The 15,527-nt window shown below is 43.4% G+C and overlaps 1 protein-coding gene and 1 long non-coding RNA gene across 5 annotated transcripts in view; one reads left to right on the forward strand and one right to left on the reverse strand.

The window, feature by feature from the left end:
- ANKRD46 (ankyrin repeat domain 46) overlaps positions 1 to 9,411 on the reverse strand; it is a 62,507-nt gene extending 53,096 nt beyond the window's left edge. For all 4 annotated transcript variants that reach the window (XM_040494127.1, XM_040494129.1, XM_040494126.1 and 1 more), the window contains exon 1: positions 9,327 to 9,411. The gene's annotated coding sequence lies outside the window, so the exon portion shown is untranslated. The remainder of the gene's footprint in view (positions 1 to 9,326) is intronic.
- The window catches only part of LOC121042779 (uncharacterized), a 39,027-nt gene continuing 32,424 nt past the window's right edge, over positions 8,925 to 15,527 (forward strand). The window contains exon 1 of the long non-coding RNA XR_005796435.1: positions 8,925 to 9,715. This is a non-coding gene — a long non-coding RNA (uncharacterized LOC121042779). The remainder of the gene's footprint in view (positions 9,716 to 15,527) is intronic.

Below are 15,527 nucleotides of genomic sequence, written 5' to 3' on the forward strand. Positions count from 1 at the left end.
AGCATTAGATCTTCATTCCTTTTGGAATTGGTGCTGCAAGCTTATTTTGAGACAAAGGTTTAGTTGTTTCTGTTCCCCATTCCTTCTCCCCCTGTGCTTACTCCCTCTGAGAGCTGCCTCTGCCTTGAATGTAGTTCAGAACCAGGTCTTATAAAAGGTAAGTTTGAGCTCTTGTCTCTCAGTGATAGTGGGGCTATTACAGACTTAGTTCCAGAGCCAAAGTCCAGTTCAGTTCCTGGCCGGGAGACTGCCATGTTGTGCCTTGCCAGGTCCAGCTTCCTGAAGCCATCTGGTTCGGGCAGCAGCCAACAGTTTTACTGGGACTCCTCCTGTGCTCCGGGAATCTCTACCCAAGGCCTTGACTTGAAGCTGTAACCCTACTTAACCCTACTCCACCTCTGCCTTGTGCGGAGCATTTTCAACCCTCAGCACCCAGCAGGAGCCAAATTCTTGCCCACCACTGCCCACCTCCAGAACAGCTGCAGCTCCACTTGTCACCCGGTGTTTTTACTTTACTTTTTGCTTTTACTTTTATAAAGGGAGTGAGAAGTGAGAGAGGGAGGGAAAGGGAGGGGGGGAGGGGGGGGGGGGGGGAGAGAGAGAGAGAGAGAGAAGCAGGGCTCACCCCATGTTTAATTTATTTACTGCTCTGACTACATCTTTCTGGCTTCCTCTTTTTATGTTTGATCAATTATGGCCATGTGCTGAAATATGAACTTAACATACCATTTTGATCTAAAACTAATTATGTGTTTTTCTTTTATGTTTATTTTCTAGAGAGAGAGCACGCACATGCACGCAAGCTGGGGAGGCACGGGGGGGGGGGGGGAGCAAGAAAATCTGAAGTGGGCTCCCAGCTGTCAGCGCAGAGCCTGATGTGAGACTCAAACTCACCAAGCATGAGATCACGACCTTAGCTGAAGTCAGACGTTTAACCGACTGAGCCATCCAGGCATCCCTATATGTGTTTTTCTATCCTCAGATGCCCAGTGTCATTGTAGTGGACACATCGGCTGCCTATCTAGTATCCATTCTTACCTTCTGCTGCCTATAGTACCCAACAGTATAACTTTTCACTGCCCATATGCCTTGAAAGGGTCATCCCTGATTATTTTAAGCCATGTAATAATTACATTCCCCCAGCTGTAGTGTTTATTTAGAGGTCGACATGTGACAAGTCCAGTAAGACTCTGCTTGGAATGTTAGAGTGATACATTATCTTTTTTTCCTGAAAATATGTTTTGTAAACACCTAAAACTGCTTTAGTCATTTTGACATATATTTTATATACATGTGCACACATACACACACATGTGTACACACACACACACACACACACACAGCCTGCACAAAGAGTAGATAGAGAAATGGAATCAAGCCTTGATTAAACCTCATTAAAGCACATTATTAACTCTGGACTTTTTAAATACAGGCATTAATAAAGTACCTTGTATATTAAGACAATTTAAATTGGGTTTTCTGTTACTTAGAGCCAAATATTTAAATGACACAGAATCTAAAGTGGTCATTACTACTTGATACCTAACCTACTGCTACATGCGCCTGTCACTGCTTTCCAAGAAGGAAAACATATTGTTTGTGTTCCATGTTTCAGCAAAAGACGAAGGTCAAAGGAAGGGTGGGGTGTAATAATACCAAACTCTCTTCAAGAATGAGATGAACTGAATTATGGTCTAAGAAAACCCACATCTAAATGGAACAAATAGCACAAGGGATCGGATGCTGACAGAGCACTAGGTAAATTCTAGGAACTGACCATGGAGATAACCAGCAGAACAAGCTAAAAAGATACTTTGAATAAACAAGTGAGATAAAAATACCCTCACTGTGGGAAAACTCTTTATAGGGAATACCAGTTTTTGTTTTTAAGAAAACAATCAATGTAACAGTTAACAGGCAAAACACAGCCAAAAGATGGGGACCGGCAGAGAGACTTAAAGAAGCAGTGTCAGTTGGCAACTGGAAAAAAAATGACTGATGTTAGGACTGAAAGTGCCACCAAAGTTACAAATGCCTAAATTCTTCCAACAATGTTACACTCAGGATATTTATTATTATTATTATTATTATTATTATTATTATTATTATTATTTTGAGTGAGAGAGGGTGCAAGTGAGGGCAGAGAGAGAGAGAGAATCCCAAGAGGGGCACAGAGAGAGAGAGAAAGATAAAGGGAGTGAGGGAGGGAGAGAAAGGAGGGAGGGAAAGGGAGAGGGGGAGAGAGGGGGAGAGAGGGAGGGGGAGAGGGGGAGAGAGGGAGAGAGGGAGAGAGAGGGGGAGAGAGAGAGATAGAGAGGGAGAAGCAGGGCTCACCCAAAACCGGGCTCATATTTTTTACCTGAAGTGGGGCTCGAACTCACAAACCATGAGATCATGACCTAAGCCAAAGTCAGATGCTTATCACCTGAGCCACCTAGGCACCCCTCAGGACATTACTTTAAAATTAAACTTTGGTTAAAGGGGGAAAAAAAGACATCGTAATTAATAAGATAAAATATGTAGGATATTTGGCTAGCTTTAATATATTGAGTTTAATTTTTTTTAATGTTTATTTATTTTTGAGAGAGACAGACAGAGCATGAGTGAGAGAGGGGTAGAGAGACACAGGGAGTCACAGACTCCAAAGCAGGCTCCAGGCTCCAAGCTGTGAGCACAGAGCCTGATGTGGGGCCCGAACTCATGAACCGTGAGACTGTGACCTGAGCCGAAGTCGGATGCTCACCCGGCTGAGCCACCCAGGCGCCCCTGATATACTGAATTTAAAAAGTAAAATATAGATATACTGAATTTAAAAAGTAAAATATAGAAGAGAACTCAACACCAAAGAAGACAAATAATCCAACTTAAAAATGGGCAAAGAACCTGAATAGACATTTTTCCAAAGACATACAGATGGCCAGAGACAAATAATATAAAGCTGCTCAACATCACTAATCATCAGGGAAATGTAAATCAAAACGAGGTATCACCTCACACCAGTCAGAATGGCTAGGAACAGAAAGACAAGAAATAACAAATGTTGCCAAGGATATAGAGAAAAGGGACTCCTCCTGCACTGTTGGTGGGAATGCAAATTCCTGCAGCCACTATAGAAAACAGTGTGGAGATTCCTCCAAAAATTAAAAATAAAAATACCATATGATCTAGTAACTCCAGTGCTGGCTATTTACCCAAAGAAAATAAAAACACTAAGTTGAAAAGATATATGCACCCCTATGTTTATTGAAGCATTATTTACAATAGCCAAGATATGGAAGCAACCCACGTGTCCATCTATAGATGAATGGATAAAGAAGATATGGGTTGTGTGTGTGTGTGTGTTTACATACACATACAATGGAATATTACTCAGCTATATAAAAAAGAATGAGATCTTGCCATTTGTAACAACATGGAAAGACCAACAGGGTATTATGCTAAGTGAAATAAATCAGACGGACAAAAACCATATGATCACTTATATGTGGAATTTAAAACAAACAAACAGAAACAGACTCATAAATAGAGAGAACTGGTGGTTGCCAGAGGTGAGGGGAGTGGGGGAAATGGGCAAGAGGTGAAGGGGATTAAGAGGCACAAACTTCCAGGAAAAAAACAAGTGCCACTTATTGGCTAGCTTGTTGAATACATACAAATATCAGTATTTCTTTGGCATATATGTGTTTATGGTTAAAGGACAAAGAGCTGGAAAACAACAAACTGTCCCTTTTTTAATCAAATGGGTATATGTCTGTTTGTTGAACATGGTTTGGTCTTAGAATTGTTTTGTTTCTCTAATAATTACTGGCAATAACAATAATAAAAAATAAGTATTTAAGGTTTCTAAACTCTTCCTTGGAGGAAGTGCTAACAATCCTAGTGAACAAAGACAAGCTTCAGAAAACCTAAACAGCACTGGGGCACCTGGACGGCTCAATCAGTTAAGTGTTGGACTCTTGATTTTGGCCCAGGTCATGACCTCATGGGGCATGAGATCAAGCCCCACCTTGGGCTCTGCACTGACAGCATGGAGCCTGCTGGGGATTCTCTCTCCATTATTCATAATAACCAAAATGTGTAAATAACCCAAGTATTAGTTGACAAATAATACACACACACACACAATGGAATACTATTCAGACATAAAAAAAATATGGAAAATCTATCATTTACAATACCATGATTAAACACAGAGGACATTATACTAAGTGAAATAAGCCAGACACAGACAAATACTGTATGATCCTATTTATATGTGGAATTAAATTTTTCAATTATTTATTTTTGAGAGAGAGACAGACAGAGTGCAAGCAGGGGAGAGGCAGAGACAGAGACAGAATTCAAAGCAGGTTCCAGGCTCTGTGCTGTTAGCACAGAGCCTGTTGTGGGGCTCGAACCCATGAACCATGAGATCATGACCTGAGCCAAAGTTGGATGCTTAACTGACTGAGCCACCCAGACGCCCCATATGTGGAATTTTAAAAAGCCTAACTCAAAGAACCAGAAAATAGAATGGTGGTTGTCTGGGACTGAAGGGTAGAGGAAAAGATATCGGTTAAAGCATACAAACTTTCAGTTTCAAGATGACTAAATTCCGAGGTTCTTTTTATTTATTTATTTTACTTATTTTTAAGACTTTATTTGAGAAGACAGAGAATCCCAAGAATGTTCCGTTGCTGTCAGCAAAGAACCCGACATGGGGCCCGATCCCATGAATTGAGAGACCATGCCCTGAAGCTGAAGTTGGATGCTTAACCAACTGAGCCACCCAGGCACCCTAAGTTCTGAGGTTCTAATGCATAGTATGCTGATTATAGTTGGTAATACTGTATTGTGTACTTGAAATTTGCTGAGTAGATATTAAGTGCCTTAATACACACACGTAACTGCGTGAGGTGATAGATGTATTAATTAACTTGATTGTGGTAATCATTTCACATACGTATATAAGAATACCAAGGGGTGCCTGGATGGCTCAGTTGGTTAAGTGTCCGACTTCAGCTCAGGTCATGATCTCAAGGCTCCTGAGTTTGAGCCCCACATCAGGCTCTGTGATGACAACTCAGACCCTGGAGCCTGCTTTGGATTCTGTGTCTCCCTCTCTCTCTGCCTCTCCCTCACTTGCTTGCACTCTCTCTCTCTCTCTCTCTCTCAAAAATAAATATTAAAAAATTTTTAAAAACACAGATAAAGAATACTAAATCATCACATTGTACCCCTTAAAGAATCATGCTGTGCTACCTAAATATATACAATTTTATTTGTCACCAATACCTCAATAAAGCTGGAAGAAAAAAGAACAAGCATCTTTTTAATCTGTAAATTAGAAGCTCCTTTGTCAATGATTTTAGTTTTCATACATAAAGTTTAAGTTGATCATTCTAATATTTATGTATTGTTTTTAAAAAAAGGATTTTATTACAAAGATATAACCATAAAGTTAAGTTTTAATAGCAAAAATTATATTAAATAGGTAAATCTTTTACACACAACACAAAAGAGTTCTTTATGGAATGCCTACACACGATCTAATTCTCTATTTTCCTTGTAAGACATCTAGGAAAAGTCTTTAGTAGAATGGTACTAAGCAAATTGGTATGACAATTTCAATAGCATAGTGACAATCTCCAAAGTTCTTTCATTTTTAAAGGGTGAATAACAAAAGAAAAGTCAACGTGGAGTTAATGAAAAATTCTGCACCAAAAGAGGTTCATCAGCTCCACATGAAGAAAGGCATACCACTGAAAATTATTACCAGTAGTAGGAGTATTTCTTTCCACCAGTCATTGATAAAATAACCCAAGTCTAGTTGCTAAGTAAGAGAAGCTGGAAATAAAATTATTTACTATGGAGATGACTACAGTGCTTTCAAATTATATATGGAAAATGTACAGCTAACCTCCTCTGCAGAGTTGTCTATACTTGTAGACTCCAATCCCTCTCCTATTTTCTCTGCAAACCGGGTTTTAGACTAGGTTTTCTCCCTCACTGTTCTCCTGAAAGTGCTTCTGCATGATCACCAATGACCTTCGCGTTGCTAAATCCACTGGCCATTTCACCATCCTCATCTACAGGACTTCTCCAACGAGCAGGACACAGATGATCACTTTCTCCTTCCTGAAACACTCTCTTCACTTGGCTTCTAACACTCCACACTCCTATCTCCAAAGGCTTCTCCTCCTCAGGAAGATCTTAATCTCACCAATCATCTTTCCACAAAGCCCAGAGCTCAATCCTCTTTTCTTTAGACCAGATCTCGTACAATCTCATGGTTCTAAACACTATTTGCTAATGACTCCCAAATTTCTATTTCTTGTCAGGATCTTTCCCTTGAACTCCAGCCTCCTATAGCCTCATTTGAACAGGCATCTTAAATCTGACACATCTAAAACGAAACTCGTGATTGCCATCCCACTCACCTCCCCTTATCTCTCCACCCTCAAATCTTCCCCATCTCAGTAAACAGCAACTCCATCCTTCCAACAGCAGGCCAAAGGCCTTCGAGTCATGCTTCCTTCTTTTAGTCCCGCACTCCACATCCAGTCCATCCGTAAATTCTGGCAGATACCACCTGGTCTGAGCGCCCATCACCTTTTCACTTGGATTTCTGAACCAACCTCCTAACCAGTCTTCCTGCTCCATCCTTGCCCCAACAATTGATTCTGAACACAGCAGCCAGAGCGATCCTTTAAAAACATTGGGTCAGAGAGGCACCTGGGTGGCTCAGTTGGTTGAGCATCTGACTTTGGCTCAGGGCATGATCTCAGGGCTCGTGGGTTCGAGCCCCACATCAGGCTCGGTGCTGACCGCTCAGAGCCTGGAGCCTGCTTCGGATTCTGTCTCTGTCTCTCTCTCTGCCTCTCCCCTGCTCGCGCTCTATCTTGCTCTCTAATATAAATAAATGTTAAATTAAAACAAAAAAACAACAAAACAATGTTGAGTCAGATCCCCCAACTCCTCTGCTCAAAACCTTCCACCCACTCCCCTCCTCACTCAGAGAAAAAGCCAAGGTCTTTACCAAGGCCAGTTTAGCTCTCAGATCCCACCCCAACCTCCCTCACTCTGCTCAAACCTGCTGGCCTCCTTTTGCTGGTCCTCCAGTAAGACTGACAGTTTCTGGGCTTCAGCACCTGCCTGGTATACTCTTCCCTAGATAGCTCCAAAGCTGTCCCTCACTCCCTCAGGTTTTGTTCAAAAATCTTCTCCATGACGCCGTTCCTTATTTTAAAACTACATCTGTTTCTTCTCTGGTTCTTCCTATCCCCCTTCCCTGCTTTATTTTTCTTCTTAGCAACTGTTACCATCTGACTGGATATATTTTATTTTAATTCTTAAAAATTATTTTGTTTAGGGGCACCTGGGTGGCTCAGTCAGTTAAGCATCCGACTTCAGCTCAGGTCATGATCTCGCGGTTCGTGAGTTCGAGCCCCGTGTCGGGCTCTGTGCAGACAGCTCTGGGTCCGATTCTGGGTCTCCCTGTCTCTCTGCTCCGATTCTGGGTCTCTCTGTCTCTCTGCTCCTCCCCACTCACACTCTGTCTCTCTCTCAAAAATAAATAAACATTAAAAAAATTTTTTTTTAATTATTTTGTTTATTGTACCCACCCGCACATTCCTCCAGTGGAAAGTTAGCTCCATGAGGACAAAGATTTTCCTTTGTTCACTCTTCCATCCCCAGTGTGTAGAACAGTGCCTGGCCATGGAAGGCACTCAATATACAGTTGCTACAAGAATGCTGAATACGCAAACTCTTGGGTCCTGATAAGGCGAAGGGATTTGGGAGACGATAATATCCAACCTCTCTCCACATGGGAAATAGGACATCCCTTCTGACGTTCATAGGAACTGTGCAAAGTCTTAATCCTTTACAGTAACTCAATGTGTTCTAAACATGGCAAAAATCTCTTCATTCTCTTTACTCCAGTCTCTCTCCAATGCCTTTCCTCCATCCAGTAAGAGATGAACTTACTGTCATCGAAAAATCTCTCATTTCCCTTCAGCACTACTATCATAATATTGCAAAGGCAAAGCGAACGCATTCAAAATGGTATCGAAATACAAATAACGAAGAGAAGTAATTAAGTGCATAGACAACCAAATAAACCCAACTCTATTCCAAATCAAACTGCACTGGGAACGATGAGCTTAACTTATTATCCACTGTAACCTTTAATGAGCAAACAGTTTTCTCATGAAACTCCTTTAAAACTAAAAAGAAGCTGGTATGGGGCCCTTGCTCATAGCCATGAAAATTAAGCCTGAGAGAAACCAGTTCAGGCTACAAATCAAATCAAACATGTCTAGAACATGCCTGGACAGGTGACAGGTACAGAAGCAGAACACTGGAGTAAGGCAGATGAGGCTCAAATCCCAGCTCACTCTTGTCTAGCTGTCTGACCGGCGACAAGTTAACTCAGACTCTCCGTGCTCGGTTCCTTGTCTGTAAACTGGAAATGGAACTTCACAGGGTTGCTGCAAGAGGTATTAGGTATTTCGAACACTCAGCACAACGTCTGACACATAGTAAGCTCGGAAGACAGTTATTACTAGAATTCCTATACCACTGATACTATAGCTAGGAGCTCCTCGGTACCATTGTTATTCTTTAGTGAGAAGTGTTACTATTCAATGGTGTTCTGTTGTTTTTTTTTTTTTACCTAGTGATGTTCAGTAGCCAGTTTTAAAGAATGAATGTATCTTTTCCTCGAGGCAGAGCACTGTATTGGATAACCTGGCGGGTAAAGCACCTGCTTCCTAGCATTGCACATTAAAAGGCAAATGCTGTCTTTAAACACGGGGCCATGTGCCATTCTGGACCGCTCACTCACACCGCAACAGCTGTTTACGCCTAGACTGCAGGGTCCTTACGACCAGCCACGTCGCGCGGTGCGCAAGTCGCGACAGCACGCGCTGGGTCCCGGCGCAAAGGCGAAGAGCCGGCGAAGGGCTGCGGCTCAGACAGCCCGATTCATCGCGAGCGGGCCCCGCCCCAGGCCCGCCCGCCGCGGGCCGCACACCCGGGCTGCCTCCTCCTGCGGACTGTCACGGCCTTTACCCGCAAGAGCAAACAAGAACCCTCGCCTCGCAGGCCTTTCCCAGCCCCCACGGGCGGCACGGCCCAGAAGGAAGCCAACACGGACCCGCGACGCCCCGGTCTGGCTCCCTCCGGTCGCCGAATAGGGGCGGGGGCCCCGGGCCGCCTCCCCCACTCACTCCCCAAAGCCCGTCTCCCAGGCCCCCGGCCGGGGCTCTCCGGTACGTCGGGGCCGGCAGGGGAGGTGTCAGCGGTTCCGTCCTGGGGCCGCCTACGGGCCCCGGTCCAAGTACCTTCGAACAGGCCGAGCACCGGCGGCGGCGGCTGCAGCTCCAGGCTGAGGGAAGGAGAGGGGCGGGCCACCGAGACAGGCGGAGCCCCAGTTGTGCCAGAGCGGCCTCACGCCGCGTCGGTCGGCGCGCCCTCTGGAGGCGGGAGGCCCCCTCAGCGGCTCGGCCTGCCCTGAGCTAGAAACTCGGAAAAAACCCTCTCTCCATTAACTGCGCCTGGAGAGGAGAATGACAACCTCAGAAGAGGCTTTTCAGACCCGAGTCCAGGAGCATTTCGCACTTTTCACGTCTTTTTCTAAATATACATCCCACCTCCAGCTAAGTGAAGGCTTCAAAGCAAGGACAGTTTTATTAAAAGCTGTAGGCATCAACTAATACTCACTGGCTTCTGGGTAAGTCTAATGTAATAACCCAAATGGGCATAGTCGTGACTGCTCTAATTCTAAAATATGATGCGAAGTTGTTGTTTGTTTGTTTGTTTTTTTCTCAAAAACGGTTTGAGTATTTACATCCCACTTTTCTAAGATTCCTGGACTAAATGCAACTTGTATACAGCCAAAACTCATTGAAAATGTGGTGGGTGGTGGGATGGTTAGAGATTCATTTACTGGGAACTTAAAAAAAAATACATACACACACACACACACACACACACACACACACACACTCAGCTGGTTAAACGACTGACTCTAGATCTCAGCTCAGGTCTTGATCAGGATGGTGAGTTCAAGCCCAGGGTGGGTCCCGCATCTGGGACTTGGAGCCTACTTAAAAAACAAAAAGAATAAAAATTTAAAAAAGAATTATGATTTCAAGGCATTTCACATTTTCTTGTGCATTAACTACCAATGCATTAACTACTCTTTGAATTGATGACATTTATTAACCACTTCGTCATGGATGTCTTCCTTGTGGTTTGGGTTGAGTTTAAAATACCTTCATCGATGCCTGTAAATTGTGCCAAATCAGGAAAGAATTTAAATCTTTTCCCAGTGTGTTCACAGAATGCACTTCTCTTTATTAATTGGTTTACCAAACAATCGGAAAGCCCATTTATTACTTCTTTTCAAACTTATTCCCTCCCCTTTATGAATTACTGCCTTTGTTTGACCTGAAAAAATGCAGGGACTGTGCAGACAGCCTTTTTTCTCTGATGAGGTTAAGGGAATGAAATGTGTGCTACACATATTCTGTGAATCTTCCCTGTCACTACACCAGGGGACATCAGCAGATTGGTCATTAGGAGTGCTCAGAGAATCCATTCCTGCACTCCCAATAAGTTAATGCTGCACATGACCATGAACCCATGAACCTGTCCTATTAAATGCAAACCAAAGTATCCCCAGCTGCATTTCTGCTTAGCAAGAGCCCAAAAATGTCTGTATTCACTCCAATGTTACTCACCCAGAGAAGAGAGCCTTGGGAAGTCTGAGTGGAAAAAGACAGCAGTCTTTATTGTAGTTAAAATCTTTTAATTTTGCAAGCTTTACAGAAATGTTTGACCATGTGTACATACTTCCAGAGTTCCTACCAGGGTCTTGGAAGGGACCTGGATAAGGGAGAGGGGAGGCTGTATTCCATATTGTCACTGTAACAAAGCATCACAAACTCAATGACCTAAAACAACACTAATTCCTCATGTTACAGTTCAGGAGGCCAGAAATCCAAAATCAGTTTTATTGGGCTACAATCAAAGTGTAGGCAGGGCTGCATTCCTTCTGGAGGCTCTAGGGAGAATCTGTTTCCTTATCCTCTCCAGCTTCTAGAGGCAGCCCACATTCTGTGGCTCGTGGCCCCTACCTCCATCGTCAAAACTAGCAATGTAGCATTGTTTCTCCTTCTGTCCTCTGCTTCCATTCTTGCGTCTTCTCTAACTTTGACCCTCTTGCCTTATTATAAGGGCCCTTGGCTTACATTGGGCCCACCTTGATAATCCAGAATCTCTCCATCTCAAGGTCTTTAACTTAATCGAATCTGCAAACTCCTTTGTACCACACTAGGTAACGACATCACAGGTTCTGGGGATTAGGACATGGCCATCTTTGAGGGGATGTTATTCATCCCACTACAAGGGCTCTGGAGCTCAAACTCTATTCCCTTCAGGTGAATCTGCCTCTTCTTCCTCATTACCAAAATCTGTTTGGTCCTGAGTTCTGATTGTGAGACTTCGTTGGGGAGAAATACCTGTAATTACAACTGGGATAAGCGTTACGGGGGCAGAGAGAAGAAATGCTGTAAAAAAGACAAATAGCATGGGACCTAATTTAGGTGGAAGGGCAGCGATACCTCTGAAGAAGTAATGTTTCATCTGAGACACAAAGAATGAGGAGGAGTTGATTATGCAATGAACAAAGGGAGTGTTCCAGACAAGGGAGTAGTATGTGTGGCCCAGGAGTGGTGATGTCAGAAGGTCAGCATGGGGGTGCCTGGCTGGCTCAGTCAGCAGAGCATGCAACTCTTGATCTCAGGGTTGTGAGTTCAAGCCCCACGTTGGACATGGAACCTACTTTAAAAAAAAAAAAAAAGTTCGGTGTGGCCAAATTGTATACCTACCATTGAATCTCCTTAGCACTAACACCGTGGCACATAGTAGGTGCTCAATAACATTAGCTTAGTAGTTCCCAGCCCTGGCAGCACATTACGGTCATTGCAGGAGCTTAAAAACACCTAGCCGAGACCAAATAAGAAGCGTTTTGAAGCATAGACCTGGCATCTGTATTTTTAAAAGCTGCTCAGGGAATTCTACTGTGCAGCCAGAGTGCAGACTTGAGAACCACTCTGTCACGTACAACTGAGTGAATGAATGAATGAATGAATGACAGAGAACATTTGCTTGGCATAGGATTTTCTTTTAGGTGGTTTGCTTCTGGTTAGGGCAAAAAGGAGTTTGGGCTATATTGGTGGTATATTAGGATCCAGTCTTAGAAAATGCAGAAAGGGCTTTCAAAAACATAATTGAACGCCTATCAGAAGAGACTCAAAGTGATCTAGCAACCATCCCCATGTAACCAATTGTCTCCGTAGAAAAGAGATGTGTTGGAATGGGAAGGTGTTTCAAAAACACACCCTACCTACAAAGGAAGAGGAACTTCTACTTGTTGAACTTTAATGTTCCAGGTTGGTTTTTTTGTAGTACTAATGAATGGCCATCAGAGGGAGACGTGCTCCTGTAAGTGTTGCTTCTCCGGGTCGCCCATCTCTGACACCAGGCTAGGGAGAGAATCAGGTATTTTTAACAACACTGCGGTTTCTCAAGGATTAACCATTGAATGACTAAGTCACACACAGGGTATGAGGCATGTAGCATATATTTGTCTACACCAGAGTAAGATTCATTTCGGTTTCCCAACAGTTTAAACACTGAAACCACCAGAAAAAAACAAAAAACAAAAAAACAAAAAATGAAGCGTACACGTATGCCAGGCATTGTGTTTGCACCACTGAGGAAAAAATTTGAAGCCTAGTAGAATAATCTGTTCCTCCAGCAACGAGCACAACTAGAAATTAAGTGTGTAAGCAAAACTTTCTGAAAGGAATCTCTCTCCCTTTATTCATTTGCAAAGGAAACATCTTAGATCTTGAATTTCTGGAGTTACTAAGAGTTGCACCCCTGGAAAGAAGAAAAGAACTTGGCTTCTTGCTACAACAGCGATTTGCTGTTTTTCTTTGCACTTATCCACACATGCCGGAACCACACGGATTTTCACACATATATTAGACGAAATAATGTATGTGATGGGAACGTATATAGTGCTTAGTCCTGATGAAGCTTCCCTTCCAAAAGTTAAGGAGCTGATCATTAGTAAGGGAATACCTTCTGCAAGGGTTTAAGCAAGTGAATTGCTTTGCAAAGCCTTTAAAAATGATGTGGAGCACCTGGGTGACTCAGCTGAGCATCCAACTCTTGATTCGGGCTCAGGTCCCGATCCCAGGGTTGTCGGATTGAGCCCTGCATCAGGCTCCACACCAGGCGTGAAGTCGGCTTGAGATTCTCTCTCTCCCTCCCTCCCTGCGGGAGGAGTCCAGGAAGTGAAGGTGTAGAAGGGGGGTATTGAAGCATCAGATAAAATGTCACAAACTTGTCTGCCTGAGGATTCTGGATGCCAAGCATGGCTTGGGTCTCTCTGAGGTGGGCTCCCCAAGGGAAAGCTCATGGAGAGGTCTATGCAGGTTGATGCCTAAATAACTACTGCTTCTGTGAGTCCCCTACCAAGCATCTGGTGGTGGGCCCAGGGCTAGGCAGGGCCAGTAGGCAAGAAGAGGAGCTAGATACAGAGTGGAGGGGGGCAAGGACGAATTAGAAACTGTGGGTAACTTCCCATCTGCATGTCATTGTACCTGATGGTGAAGAGACCCTCAGAAGGTAATGGCTGCTCCCTTGCTTTGTCTCCCAGTCCTCATAAAAACCCCCCTTTGGGTTAATTCTAAACTGTAACCATACAGGAGAGGGAACTCTGGGAAACATAGTTCCAATTTAACCAAGTTGATAAAAAAAAAATCAGTACACACATAGGCTCTTATAACTAATTTTGCAGATAAGAAAACTAAGGGCTGTTGAGTTAGATAATTTGGCTACGCTCACATTGCCAACTAAAAGCAGAAGCAAGCTCAGAATTCAAGTCAGGAGTCGTCTTCCACTCCACTGTCATGCCTCTCTTCCTTTGTGGTACTTAAATGCTCTTAAGTATTTCAAGAAAATCCTAGAAAAATTTCAAGCATCACTTCTGAGTTCCCTTCGTAGGTCAAGAGTCTGTGGGTAAGTAGCCTGCACGTCATCACTACACATAAATCAGACTGTCTCGATTCCATTAATCTCTGGGCACCTGGGTTACAAGGGCCTTATGGTGAGGAGTCAGGCCTGTGACCGCCAGATCTCAGTCATTGAGTAATGAGTTATGAGCTCTTAGGCATGGGAAAGTCGTATCTTACTTGGGATGTAGGGATTATGTGCAAACCTAAGAAATGATCTCCCAGAGAGCACCGCTGGGTGTCATTGGAAAAGTCAATAAAAACTCTGCAGAGTGCACAAGAAATGACGGCGTCCAACCACGTCTATGATCACTTATTTTACACTTCAAAACAAGCACTAGAAACTCAGAAGTCAATAGGTTTATGCATTTTTTCAGAAGCGGGCAAAGAAAGGCAATGGAAGATATCGAAAAGCTCACAACCCAGGCTAGCCTGGCTTTTTCCTCCTTCCTTTTCTGGTCCCAAATTTCCTTCCTAACCTTTTAATATTCCCACTCCCGAGAGACATGCTGGTTCAGGGTTTGTTAAGTGTGGGCAAAGGAGAAGCTGAGGAAGGGTTCCTGCTGGTCCAGATACATACTGGAACCAGCCCTGAAACATACTCCAGGGAATGAGCATTCTCAGAACTTGCCACGGTTCAGCTCTCAAAAAACACTGATCCTGTGGTTTCATTTCCACCTTTACAAAACTCTGGCGCCCAAGTCAGGATAAAGCCTGAGGCTCTTCTCCTCTGACAACTATTTTCTGCCAATACAACTGGACTAATACATCTTTTTAACTTAAACTCCTAACCAACAAGAAAGGAAACTTGTGACATTTTTATAGGGGAAAGAAAAGGGTAGATAAGTAATACGAATTACTCTTATCCTATATATTTGTTTTAAGGCAAACAGAATGGGAAAGACTTACAAATGATTTTTACTTCTTATAAACCTGAAAAATGTATTTTTTTTAATGTTTGTTTTTGAGAAGAGAGCGCAAGCCGGGGAGGGGAAGAGAGTGAGGAGGACAGGGGATCTGAAAAGGGCCCTCTGAGCACAGCAGAGAGCCCGATGCAAGGCTCGAACCCATAGACCACGAGATCATGACCTGAGCCAAAGTCAGATGCTCAACCAATTGAGCCACCCAGGTGCCCTGAAAAATGCATTTTATGTGTCTATCTTCCAAGCTCACGAGGTACATTAAAAAATAAATGCAGTTGCCTTTTGTGTTTTTGTTTTATCATCCAGCAGGATTAAAAAGAAAATCCCAGGTAAGAGCGCTTGCACTGGAGCAGTAAGGCTTTAGGATTTTTTTCTGCAGTGAACTCACTAAGATCTCAGCCTCTCTTCATTATCACCCCAAGATCACATGTCACTTGTTTTAATCTTGACGAAGGAAAAGGGAAAAGAGGCTATGAAAAGAAAAAAGGGAAAAAGGACATCTTGACACAAACAACCCATCGCTAGTTGCAAA

The sequence above is a fragment of the Herpailurus yagouaroundi genome, unplaced genomic scaffold (assembly GCF_014898765.1).
Source record: "Herpailurus yagouaroundi ecotype Mexico unplaced genomic scaffold, PumYag 186, whole genome shotgun sequence".
NCBI lineage: Eukaryota > Metazoa > Chordata > Mammalia > Carnivora > Felidae > Herpailurus > Herpailurus yagouaroundi.